A 13,635-nucleotide genomic window follows, 5' to 3' on the forward strand; every position below is an offset into this window, starting at 1 on the left:
TGAATCTGGTATCTTTATTGGTATTTATCAGTGTCTTTCCAGGTAAATTGTAGTAGAAGGAGAATATTAACTGCTATTACTAAATAATAGAAGACTCAAAGAAATGACCCCTTTCAGATGGAACTGAAGTTCAGAAATTAGAAATGTTCTACAAATGTTCAACAAAACTCCTTCATTTGTGAAAAATACACTATAAGGTGAAATGTTGAACACCAAACCCTGTTTTGTCATCTACTTGCATTAGAAAACTAGAAGTCATAGGGCTGGGTTGAGGCAGGAAAAGAGGAAACAAGGGAAAAGAAGTGGCTTTTTAATGACAATGGGTGGTTGTCCAAAGTTAGAACAGGAAATTGGTATTCCCCTTATTATGGCTACATTAGGTGATACATAGGAAACAGAAATAGGGAGAAGTGTGGATTCTCGCCAGTCCCACCTAGTCCATGCCATTTTGTCCCTGATGTTCGGAGACTTAACGTTGGGGTAGGGTCTGCTTATCCTCAGTTATGTAGATCTCTTCCAAGGCTGCCCTTGTTTATGATTTTGTGGCTAATGTATGTGTAAACTGCAGTAAACGTACTCCTTACTCCTGAAAAAGGCACCAACAGTAATCACAGTATAGCTGAAAATTGACATGGTATCCTGAGATTCTTTTCAAAAAGGTCTAAAAGTCTGTAAAAGGCTATATGATGGCATTAAGTCTAATTTTGGCCATTCTTACCAATTTAGCACAAATAAATGATATGGTGCTGGTTATTAAACTATTGTCTCAGGTCCACATTCCCCCTTCTATACTTTCCTCTGTAATGCTATGGCTCAAACCCTGCAAAGTACATTTTTTCTATGCCAGCTGATGTCTCACTAGGTTCCATCAATAAAGGGCATTAGAGGGAGTCTGGAAGGCAGAAGGCAGGAAGGGACTTCTTCCTTTCCATTTGTTTGCAGTTTCTGTCACTGTTATCCCAGCAACAAGCAAGAGCCCTTTGCTCCAGCAGCAGCAATTGATTTCAGCCTTGAGCTTCTTTTGACATCCTCCCCACCCACAACTAGTCTCATCATATCCTTCCCCGAAGTAGTAGGATCAGCCAGACAGCATCCTCTCGGGGGTCTGAGCAATACTCAGCCAGGTCATTTGTCTAGAGTTTCTGAGACCTCATAGTCCACCTTGATTCTCCCTTCTCATTAGATCTAACATTGATAGCTGCTCCCTGCAGCTGTCACCTCTGGGTGACCTCAGTGTTCCCTTTTTGCTTTTTCAGTCAATGAAAACTCAATAGTAAATCCTCTCTGTAGTAATACCATCTAATTTCTGATTTCCTGACTAACATATCTCTAAACCTTCCCCCAAAGGAAACTATAGCCATCAGCAGGGTACTGTGCTTTGGGAAAATGTCAACATTTAGATTTTTTCAGGGATTACTAGACAGTGGCTCTCAATAGAAATTATGCAAACTGAAACACAGAAAAAGATTTGGAAAAAAAAGAATGAACAGAGCCTGAATGACCTGTACTAAGTACTGAGAAGTCTAGCATGAGTTTAATTGTAGTCCCAGAAGAAGAGGAGAAACAGAATGGGATAGAAAAAAAAAACATTTGAAGAAATACTGGATAAAAGTCTTCCAAATTTGATAAAAGAATTAAAAAAGAAAGAAAGAAAATGAGAAAACAGCAACCCACAGATCCAGAGAATGAAATGAACCCCAAGCAGGATACATAGAAAACCAAAACAAACATCACAGTGTAATGAAACATCACAGTGTAACTTTTGATAAATATAATGAAAATCTTAAAAGCATTCATAGAAAAAGACACCTAGAAACATCAGTGTAACTTTTGATAAACAAATATAAACAAAATCTTAAAAGCATTCATAGAAAAAGACATAAGACATACAAGAAAACAATGATAAGAATTACAACTAGTTTCTCACAGAAACAATGGAGGCTGGAAGATGAGAATGACGTCTTTAAAGTGCTGAAAACAAAAACAAAAACACCCTTTGATGGCTTCTCATTGCCTATATAGAATAAACTGTAATGTGCTTGACTTCCATAACCTGGTTATTGATTGTATTTCTAGCTATCTTTTGCTCTAGCAATATTCTACTGTTGTTTAATGCCTTTTTATTATGCAGGCTCCTCTATGTGGACAGCTTTTTTCTAGTTAATTGCCTGACTAACCTGACCACACAACTCCTTTCCCCTGTGGCTTAATGTCCTCCTTGCACCTATCTATTTTTGTATTTACTAAACTAACAAATATCTGTTTACATTTCATTCTCTGACACTGGTTTGAGCACTTTTTTTTTTTTTTTTTGAGATGGAGTCTTGCTTTGTTGCCCAGGCTGGAGTGCAATGGCTCGATCTTGGCTTACTGCAATCTCTGCCTTTTGGGTTCAAGCTATTCTGCCTCAGCCTCCCAAGTAGCTGGGATTACAGGCGCACACCACCACGCCAGGCTAATTTTTTTTGTATTTTTAGTAGAGATGGAGTTTCACCATCTTGGCCAGGCTGGTTTTGAACTACTAACCTTATGATCCACCAGTTTCAGCCTCCCAAAGTACTGGGATTACAAGCGTAAGCCACCGCACCTGGACTCTCTGTAACAATTTCTAACTATAAGCTATCAGGTTTCTGGGAAAGGTCTTGACATGGAGGCTTATTTTTCCCTTTCTTGTGTTCCCAAATTCTTTTATTTGGGATTGATAAAGTAAGCCACCTGCGTGTTTTTAATCGTAGACAGATTAGCTGCCCATATCCAAAGCGCCACCTGTAGTCCCTAGATAAATTTTGTTTTTGTTTTGAGACGTGGTGTGATCATAGCTCATTGCAGCCTGAAATTCCTGGGCTCAAGCCATCCTCCCACCTCAGCCTCCAGAGTGGCTGGGACTACAGGCACGTGCCACTATGCCCAGCTGATTAAAAAAAATTTTGTAGAGACAGGGTCTAGCTCTGTTGCCAGGGCTGATCATAAGTTTTGACTTTACATTTTCTTCTTGCCTGATTCTGGTTAGTCCCTGATCCACTCAGCACTAATTAGCAAGGCTGATTCCTGTTTTTGGTTTGAGTTCCCCTGAAAGAGAGGAAGCAGCAGCCATGTGCATGTTTATATTTGGAAGCTGGGTAGACAGACTGTGAAAGGAAGTCTCTGGGACAGCTCCCACCCTATGAAAACATGTATTGCATCCCTTCTAAGTGCAATTTCATAAATGCCTTTCTGCCTATCTGCCCTTCCAGTCTATGCTTTCCTTTTTCATTGCTGTTTCCTTATTCTTCTTCGACTCCTCTTTTGCATATATTTTTGGAGGTTTCTTAAATTTTTTTTTCAGAGTTCCTGGTAAGAATGAGTGATGACAAAGATTAAAGAAGGAAAATTAAGATAAAGTGGCTGGGTGCTGTGGCTCATGCCTGTAATCCCAACACTTTGGGAGGCTGAGGTGGGTGGATCACCTGAGGTCAGGAGTTTGAGACCAGCCTGACCAACATTGTGAAACCCGTCTCTACTAAAATTACAAAAAATTAGCCAGGTGTGGTGGTGTGTGCCTGTAGTCCCAGCAACTTGGGAGGCTGACGCAGGAGAATTGCTTGAACTCGGGAGGTGGAGGTTGCAGTGAGCTGACGTGGTGCCACTGTACTCCAGCCTGGGCAAAAAAGCAAGACTCCATCTCAAAAAAAAAAAAAAAAAAAAAAAAAAAAATCTGAATGTATGACTTAAGCATATTTTTTTCTGGGTTAATTTTCCCCACTTAAGGTGGTGGTAAGCTACGTGAAGGCAAGAACTGTATTTCTGTCTTTTACCTGTTGTATTTGATTTCACACCTTCTGCCTCCATCAGATGTTAAGTATGTAATTAGAATTAAAATTGAGTCAGGCTGTGCTAACAATTTGATGGGTGATTTTGCAGCAATAGTTTTAACTCTGGACAAGTTTCTTCAAAAATGAATATAATATTAATATCTCAGTCTGTAAACTTTATAAAATGTATCAACAAATAAAACCATTGTATTAGCTTGGGCTGCCATTAACAAAATACTAGATTGGGTGGCTTACACAACAGAAGTTTATTTTTTCAAAGTTCTGTAGGTTGGGAGGTCCAAAAGAGGGTGCTGGCATGGTCAGTTTTGGGTGAGGGCTCTCTCACTGGCTTGCAGATGTCTGTTTTGCTGTGTTCTCAAATGGAGAGAGCTCTCTGGTGCCACTTTCTATAAGGACATTAATCTTATGGGATTAGGGCCCCACCCTTATGACCTAATTTAATTTTTATTACCTCCCTAAAGGCTTAGCCCCAAATAGATAGTCCCTGACTTAAGATTTTTTTGACTTCATGGTGGTGCAAAAGCCATATGCACTCTAGAATCTGTACTTTAAAGAGTACCCATAAAATCATCCAGTTTTTCATTATTTAGTAGATTATATGAAATAATACTTTATTAAAAAATAAGCTTTCTGTCAGATGATTTTGCCTAACTGAAGGCTAATGTAAGTAATCTGAGCACGTTTTAGGTAGGCTACACTAAGCTATGATGTTTGGTAGGTTAGAAGCATTAAATGCATTTATGACTTACGATCTTTTCAACTTATGGTATTTTCAATTTATGGTGGGTTTATTGGAACATAACCCCTTTGTAAGTTGAGGGACATTTATATAGTCACATTAGGAGTGAGGGCTTCAGCATATGAATTTTTTGGGGGGATGCGATTCAGTCCATACCAGTCATGATAAAACATGCAAAGCTATTTAAACCCTTAGAATAAACTCAAAATCCACCGCCAATATTCACTTTGGATGCCAATAATAGAATGTAGACATAGAGTAGCTGTTGCCAAGTTTCATGGTCTACTTGTCTCAGCCAACCTGAGGATAGTACAGCATAGATAGATAAATTTGTGCTTGACCTTGTGATCCTACATATGGCAGGTTGTCTTAGTCCCTTTAGTGCTGCTAGAAAGGAATACCCAAGGCTGGATAATTTATAAATAAAAAAGGTTTATTTGGCTTATGGTTCTGATGTCTGGAAAAGTTCAAGACTGAGCATCTGCATCTGATGGGAGCTTAAGACTGCTTATACTCACAGCAGAAGGCAAAGGAGAGCTGGTGTGTGCAGAGATTACATGGCCAGAGAGGAAGAAAAAGAAGGGAAGTGCGACGTTCTTTTTAGCCAGCTCTCAGGGAAATAAAGAGTTACCCCCTTCCCAGGGAGGACGTTAATCTATTCATGAAGGAACCACCTCCATGACCCAACACTGCCCATTAGTCCCTACCTCCAACATTGGGGATCAAGTTTCAACAGGAGGTTTAGGGGGACAAACATCTAAATTACAGCACAGGCTAACCACATGCATGCATTACCAATCAAATAATTTGAAGTTAAATGCAGAAAACTGCAAACTTTTGAGGCTTATAGCCAGGGCCAGGATTAAAATAAATATTAATGCCTTCAACAGTATTTACTGACCATCTACCCTACTACAAGGCCCTAGGGAGAAACTGAACAGACATGGTTCCTGATTCAGTGGAGTTTACAATCTAGGTAGGGATACAGGCAAACCATTTCAATAGCTCGGATGGAGAAAATACCTATGCTCCAAAGAAGGTACCTAACTCAGCAAACTTCCCTGAGGAGCGACTCTAAACTGAGCCACAAAGATGGTTAAGAAATGAGGCGGCTGAGCGTGGTGGCTCACGCCTGTAATCCCAGCACTTTGGGAGGCCAAGGCTGGCGGATCACGAGGACAAGAGATCGAGACCATCCTGGCCAACATGGTGAAACCCCGTCTCTACTAAAAATACAAAAAAAAAAAAAAAAAAAAAAAAAAAGATGGGCGTGGTGGTACACACCTGTAGTCCCAGCTACTCGGGAGGCTGAGGCAGGAGAATCTCGAACCCGGAGGCGCGACAGAGCGAAACTCGTCTCAAAAAAAAAGAAATGAGGCAGGTACCGGCGAGGGGAAGAACCAACTTACTGATACCTCAGCCAGTGGCTGGAGCCCTAAGAATGGGCAGACCTGGCTCCGAAGGTGGTCTTCATAACACTACTGCCGCCAAGAATGTAATGTAAGTAAGCTGCCCAAGCACAGGGACACTTTTAGCGGGCCCTCAGCTTCTTTTGGTCTGTGCCTCAAATTAAGCACGTCTTACATTTCTCCCAGGTCCCAATTTTCAGGTCTGCTTTTCTTTGTCTTTCTTTGTCGCTCCCCGCTCCTAAGAACCTTTCGCTGGGAAGACATTCCTCAAGTGCAGAAACCGGGGGAAGCTCCCAGAAGAGTGGGGGCTGAACCCAGGACACAGTCACTCTTGCTGTGGAGTCTCTCCTGCGGCGCTGAGAAGGAAGGCTCGAAGTAACCAGCCAGAGCAATCGCACAGGGAAAAGCGAAGACGGTTCTGTTCGGGCCCGGCGCTTCTCACCCTCTAGCTCACTTCGCTCCGTGGCGCAGCCTCCGCTCCCTTCACACCACGCACGGCGCTTGATTGACATGTGGGCCCGCCCAATCCCAGTGTGGCACAGACCGCTGTCGCATCAGGGACCGGGAAAGGGGGCGACTGAACCTATCAGATTGGGCCGAGAGTGGGTTTCCTGCCCGCGCGGATCCGCCTGCCCACCGCGCGTGCCCCGCCCCTCTCCGAGAGCTACGCGTCGGCGGCAGAGCGCAGGCCTCGTGCCGTTACGGCCATCACGGCGGCCGCGGTGGCGTCCTGGATCCCTCCTCAGGTGAGCTGGAGCTGCCCAGCTCGGCAGCAGGAAGGTGAGACGGCCTTGCTAGCAGGCAGACACACCCCCACCCCCCTTCAGTCCGCTGTCCCTCCACACAGCCTGTTAGTCGCTGCGTTGCTTCCTCTTCCCCGCTGAGTTAGCCCCGGGGGCGCCGTCTGCAGGCTCGGAGCTGAGCCGGAGGGGGCGCGGAGGCTGCTCAGAGGGTCCGAACTTCTGCACCGGGATTCCGCGAGGCCCTCGGGCCGTTGCCCCGGGGAGCGCGACCCTGCGGCCTCCTTGTCAGCCCCTGGAGCGCTGCGTCGGGGTGAGAACCCGGGCGGCCGCCCCTGCGAGGCTGGGAGGTCGAGTGTGGGGCGCGCTGGCTGACTTGTCTGTTTTCTCCTGAAAAAGACCTTTTGCCAGCTGTGGCGTAATCCGAGGCCGGGAAGGTAGGACGTGGTAGGAGGAAGGGCGCTCTCACCTCCAGCGCGAGAAGAGGGGAGGCGGCAGCCTGCGCGGTGCTGCGGGTGGACATCTTCGGGACGCGCCCTCGCCCCTCCCCCCACCCGCCTGACGTTTTCTAGTCCGGGGCTGTGACTTTAATCGTCTGGACCTGCTTCAGATTCGTACGCGAGTTGCTGGGGCTGTGAACTTTTGACTTGAGTTGTAATATGTTTGGTTAAAAAAAAACCATTTCGATAGGTTTTGTAACCTTTCTTCTATATTAACATGCAAGTTAAATTCGCCGTTAGAAGCTCAGGAAGCTGAGTTTTGTTCAGGGCTGAGGACGTAGAAACCGTAGAAAGGCTCTCGGAGTCAAACTGATGAACTTGGAGTCACCTGATCATAATTATACACGTTAGATTAGGTAAGAAGCCCTAGAAATTAGGAAAGAATGAGGTTAAGGAGAATTTCCTAACCCTTCTTTGGGTGGGGAGCAAAGCAGCTCAATGTCCCTCCAAAACGAGTAAGTGTTGCTAAGAGGTACTCATTTTTAAAATCTTACTTTGTTAGACTTATGACAAACCATCTATAACGATTTCTTGAGCACCTGGAAACCAGTGTGCCTAAACTCTCAGCCTTCAGCGAGGTCACACAGTAAACGGAGAAATAACCTAGGAAGAAAGTTTTGCTCGGTAATTGTCAATAATATTCGTTCTTTTCTTTTTAAAACACTTTATTTTCTTGTGGGAGTGAAGTCAGTGATGTTCTTCAATAGGCATCCCATTCACAACTTGATAGTAATGTGCACTGGTTGATAAATGGTACTGTCTTTTCAATTTGACCACAAACTCTGAGACTTCTTTGGGAAAATTGTGATCTGTGGGAATTGTCTTTAATATCCATAACCATAGTTTGCAGAGTGTTCAGATCTACTCAGCTGTTGGCTCATGTATTACATTTTAAAATGTGTGCTTATTTTTCCAGGCATTATCTTTTGTCCAGATTTCTGCAGTGCTTTCAGGTCCAACTGAATAAAATTTGAAACCTACGTGTAATGTTGGCGGGGCGCGGTGGCTCACGCCTGTAATCCCAGCACTTTGGGAGGCCGAGGCGGGCGGATCACGAGGTCAGGAGATCGAGACCAGCCTGGCCAATATGGTAAAACTCCGTCTCTACTAAAAATACAAAAATTAGCCGGGCGTGGTGGCACGCGCCTGTAATCCCAGTTGCTTGGTAGTCTGAGGCAGGAGAATTGCATGAACCCGGGAGTTGGAGGTTGCAGTGAGCCAGGATCGCCACTGTACTCCAGCCTGGCAACAGAGCAAGACTCCATCTCAAAAAAAAAAAAAAAAAAAAAAAAAAAAAAATTTACGCGTAATGTTTTGTTAGATACTGAAGGAGACCCAGGCAGGGTAGTTCAAGCCTGTAATCCCAGCACTTTGGGAGGCCAGGATGGGAGGATAGCTGGAGGCCAGGAGTTTGAGATCAGCCTAGGCAATATAGTGAAACTCTGTCTCTAAATTAAGAAAATTAAAAAAAAAAAAGGAAAATAATAAAAGAGATATTAAGTGATACTTCATGGTTCTGGGTTTTTTTCTTTACTGGTTTTTTTTTTTTTTTGAGACAGAGTCTCACTCTGTTGCCCAGGCTGGAGTGCAGTGGCACGATCTTGGCTCACTGCAACCTCTGCCTCCCAGGTTCAAGTGATTCTTGTGCCTCAGCCTCCCTAGTAGCTGGGACTACAGTGTGTGCCACCATGCCCAGCTAATTTTTGTGTATGTATATATATTTTTTTTTTTCTTTTTTTGTTGAGACGGAGTCTCGCCCTGTCGCCCAGGATGGAGTGCAGTGGCACGATCTTGGCTCATTCCAACCTCCGCCTGCCGGGTTCAAGCAATTCTCTGTCTCATCCTCCCCAGTAGCTGGGATTACAAGCACCCGCCACCACGCCCGGCTACTTTTTGTATTTTTAGTAGAGGCAGGGTTTCATCATCTTGACCAGGTTGGTCTTGAACTCCTGACATTGTGATCCACCCGCCTCGGCCTCCCAAAGTGCTGGGATTACAGGCATGAGCCACCGCGCCGGGCCTGTACTTTTAGTAGAGACGGAGTTTCACCATGTTGACCAGGCTGGTGTCGAACTCCTGACCTCAAGTGATTCACCTGCCTCGGCCTCCCAAAGTGCTGGAATTACAAGTGTGAGCCACTGCACCCGGCCTATATTCATTTTTCAAAATTCTTCTAGAGTTTTACCTTTTCATTGTTTTGTACTTTTACTTTGTCTTACTTTACTTTTTCACCACTGTGTTTTTCAAAGCTGAAGGTATATATGATGTGATTGTTATAAATCACTTGTCAGGAAGACTTGACTTAGTGAATACAGATACAGTTCATTTTAAAAATCATGGTTTAATAATTTTTAGAATTTATAATATGGAAAAATACCAAATGTTCTTCATCTGCACTAGAAAATTAAATGATTATTTCATTGATAAGTAAAATTGAAGGGAACTTTAAAAATCACTGAACCTTTAACAAATTATAAATACTGTGATGTTAGGAAGACGACAAGGCTAAATATGACATTTAAAGATTTAAGGCAACTTTATGTCTTGCTGATCCTCACCTTAAACTCTAGTGAAGATAGAAATGATAGTCTTCCCTTCAAAACTGATTCCATATGCTGACTTTGTTTTGGTGACATTACCATGCTTTCAGTTGCCCAGACACAAACTTTGGTGTTATCTCTATGCACGTAACAACATTGGCCGATTTTTGTCAGCCATTTTTATCTTTGAACTACTCATGGGCCTTTAATTGGATTTTCTGCTTGGTTTTTCTCTCTAGTTAGTATGTCTTCCTAAACCTTAGAATCATGCTTCAAACATCCTTCACTTTTCGGAAACCAGTGATAACTGTTATCTTCAGAGTATAGGTCAGAATTCATAGCCTTCTAATAGTCTGCTCAAATCTGTTTTTCTGGGGCCAGCACTGTTTCTTTATAGGAGCTGTCCACTCTCACCAAACCAATCTCTAATTCTTATTTACCCTTTGTATTTTTCTACCTTCATATCATTTCTCTTTCTTTCTTTCTCTTTCTTTCTTTCTTTCTCTTTCTTTCTTTCTTTCTTTCTTTCTTTCTTTCTTTCTTTCTTTCTTTCTTTCTTTCTTTCTTTCTTCCTTTCTTCCTTTCTTCCTTTCTTCCTTTCTTCCTTTCTTCCTTCCTTCCTTCCTTCCTTCCTTTCTTTCTTCCTTTCTTTCTTCCTTTCTTTCTTCCTTTCTTCCTTTCTTTCTTCCTTTCTTTCTTCCTTTCTTTCTTCCTTTCTTTCCTTCCTTTCCTTTCTTTCCTCGCTCTGTTGCCCAGGCTGGAGTGCAGTGGTGCGATCTCGGCTCAGTGCAACCTCTGCCTCCTGGGTTCAAGCGATTCTCCTACCTCAGCCTTCCTAGTAGCTGGGACTACAGGCATGCGCCACCATGCCTGGCTAATTTTGTATTTTTAGTAGAGACGGGGTTTCTCCATGTTGGTCAGGCTGGTCTCAAACTCCTGACCTCGGGTGATCCACCCTCCTTGGCCTCCCAAAGTTGGCCTCCCAAAGTGCTGGGATTACAGGTGTGAGCCATTGTGCCCGGCCTCTTTCTTTTTCTTTTTCTTTTTATTTGAGGCGTCTCACTCTGTCACCCAGGCTGGGGTATAGTGGCACCATCTTGGCTCACTGCAACCTCTGCTTCCTTGGTTCAAGTGATTCTCCTTTGTCAGTCTTCTGAGTAGCTAGGATTATGGGTGCATGCCTGGCTAATTTTGTATTTTTAGTTGAGATGGGGTTTCACCATGTTGGCCAGGCTGGTCTTGAACTCCTGACCTCAGGTGATCCACGTGCCTCGGCCTCCCAAAGTGTTGGGATTACAGGCGTGAGCCACTGCACCCGGCCAGGTTGCCTAGTCTTTAAACAATTTTTTTTTCTCCTAAATTACCAAGTAGCAAATGAAGTAAAATTTTGTTGAAGTTTCGCTTTTGGTCCTTTGGTGCAGCCTTCCAAATGTTTTTCCTGTTCCCTATGTTGCTTGCTTATTCTCTTTTCTTTTTCTTTTTTCTTTTTAACAGGGTCTTGCTCCGTTGCCCAGGCTGGAGTACAGTGGCCTGATCACAGCTCCTTATTGTAACTTGAACCTCCCAAAGGCCAGGATTATAGGTATGCATCAATGCCTGGCAATTTTTTTTTTTTTTTTTTTTTGCAGAAATAGGGTCTCACTGTGTTATTCAGGCTGGTTTTGAATTCCTGGCCTCAAACGATCCTCCCACCTTGGCTTCCCAAGGTGCTGGGATTATAGGGGTGAGCCGCTGTGCCTGGCCTGTTGCTTTCCTTACCTCTTGTTATTTTATTATCCCCTTGGTTTTTGATCTTATGTGGACTCGTATCATAGAATCATAGAGCATTATTGCTAGAATGTTGGAATCCAACCTTGTGTATTATAGATAAGGAAACTGAAACACAAATAGACTAGATGCACCAAAATTCAAACATTTAGTGATGGGGGCAGAACAAAGACTCTAACCTTAATCTTCTAATGTAAATTCTGTGTATTTATGAAACCATACTACTACTCATCTCTTGTAATTTTGCATTATTTGCCTCACATTATTTTGCATTTTGTGTATTTATGCCTTCTCATAGATTGAAAACTTCAGGGCAGGGGAACCTTCATACATACATTGTGAATTTTTATTTGTTTATTTATTTTAAGACAGTTTCACACTTTTTGCCCAGGCTGGAATGCAGCGGGGCTGTCTCGGCTCACTGCATCCTCTGCCTCCCGGGTTCAAGCGATTCTCCTGCCTCAGCCTCCTGAGGAGCTGGGATCACAGGTGCCCGCCACCACACCTGGCTAATTTTGTATTTTTAGTAGAGACAGGGTTTCACCATGTTGGCCAGGCTGGTCTCAAACTCCTGACCTCAAGTGATCCGCTCACCTCGGCTTCCCAAAGTGCTAGGATTATAGGCGTGAGCCACCGTGCCCAGCCTTACATTGTAAATTATTTAAACAATGATTTAAAGTCTGTATACAGTTTTTTTCCCCCATGCTTGTTAGATGTATTAACATCATTAACAAAAATAATATTGTCATGTTTACCGTTGAGTTTTTTTTTCTTGAGACAGAGTCTTGATCTGTCACCCAGGATGGAGTGCAGTGGCGCAATCTTGGATCACTGTACCCTCTGCTTCCCAGGTTCAAGGGATTCTCCTGCCTCAGCCTCCCAAGTAGCTGGGATTACAGGTGCCTGCCACCATGGCTGGCAAATTTTTGTATTTTTAGTAGAGACAGGGTTTCACCATGTTGGCCAAGCTCCTAATCTCAGGTGATCTGCCTGCGTTGGCCTCCCAGAGTGCTAGGATTACAGGGATGATCCATTGCACCTGGCCAGTGTTTACCATTGAGTTCTATCATCTACTAAAAAATGAATCTCTTACAGGTTTTACTGCTGAAATTTAGTTTGTCTTTTCGAATCTCTTGATAATGCAAATTAATCTTTGGAGGCCTTGAATGTGGATACAGAACAACGTAATGGTTTAGAGGAAACCTGGAGGGCTTATCATATAACTAGATGCAATGATCTAGCTGTAATGTTCTTTTTCTCTTTTTTGAGTGTTAGAACTGTAACACTTTTACATTTTGCTACTTGTTGTCCTCTTGTTCATCTGTCAGGAACCATCAGTTCTTGTTGAGCAAGACAAGACAAAATGTCTTGTTGAGGCCAGGCGCCGGTGGCTCGTGTAATCCCAGCACTTTGGGATGCTGAGACGTGTGGAGCACTTGAGTCTAGGAGTTTGAGACCAGCCTGGCCGGCATGGTGAAACCCCATCTCTACTAAAAATATAAAAAAATTAGCCCACTGTGGTGGCGCATGGCTGTAGTCCCAGCTACCTGGGAGACTGAGGCAGGAGAATGGCTTGAACCTGGGAGGCGGAGGTTACAGTGAGCCAAGATCACGCCATTCCACTCTGGTGTGGGTAACAGAGCAAGACTCTGTCTCAGAAAAAAATTTATTCCGCCAGGCCTGATGGCTCACTCCTGTAATCCCAGCGCTTTGGGAGGCTGAGATGGGCAGATAACTTGAGCCCAGGAGTTCGAGACCAGCTTGGCCAACATGGTGAAACTGTGTCTCTACTAAATACAAAAATTAGCTGAGTGTGATGGCGAATGCCCGTAATCTCGGCTACTCAGGAGATTGAGGCAGGAGAATCACTTAAACCGGGAGGCGGGGTTTGTGAGGTCGTGCCACTGCACTGTGGCCTTCGGTGGCAGAGCGAGATTGTCTCAAAAAAAAAAAAAGAAAAATCATTTGTTCCATTTGGTGAGGTAGAGTGCTTTTATATGTTTGTTCTTCATGTTTATTTTTCCTCTTAACTGTATAAAGTTTCTGTAACAGAAACAATGTAGGGTTGCCTTGGTATTTTTCTTATGTATATGTAACAATAGTAGAATGCTGTAAGACAGCATAGAAA

The 13,635-nt window shown here is 43.6% G+C and overlaps 1 protein-coding gene across 8 annotated transcripts in view; it reads left to right on the plus strand.

Annotated features, from left to right (window-relative positions):
- Positions 1–6,594: 6,594 nt before the first annotated feature.
- The window catches only part of LOC105469922 (NCK adaptor protein 1), a 94,951-nt gene continuing 87,910 nt past the window's right edge, over positions 6,595–13,635 (plus strand). For 2 of the 8 annotated variants that reach the window (XM_071090960.1, XM_071090962.1), the window contains exons 1-2: positions 6,610–6,740; positions 11,235–11,322. The gene's annotated coding sequence lies outside the window, so the exon portion shown is untranslated. Of the gene's footprint in view, positions 6,741–6,802; positions 7,138–11,234; positions 11,323–13,635 lie in introns of those variants that run through there. The other 6 variants (XM_071090963.1, XM_011721527.3, XM_011721529.3 and 3 more) reach the window with 6 other exon arrangements.

Source organism: Macaca nemestrina, chromosome 2 (assembly GCF_043159975.1).
Source record: "Macaca nemestrina isolate mMacNem1 chromosome 2, mMacNem.hap1, whole genome shotgun sequence".
Lineage (NCBI taxonomy): Eukaryota > Metazoa > Chordata > Mammalia > Primates > Cercopithecidae > Macaca > Macaca nemestrina.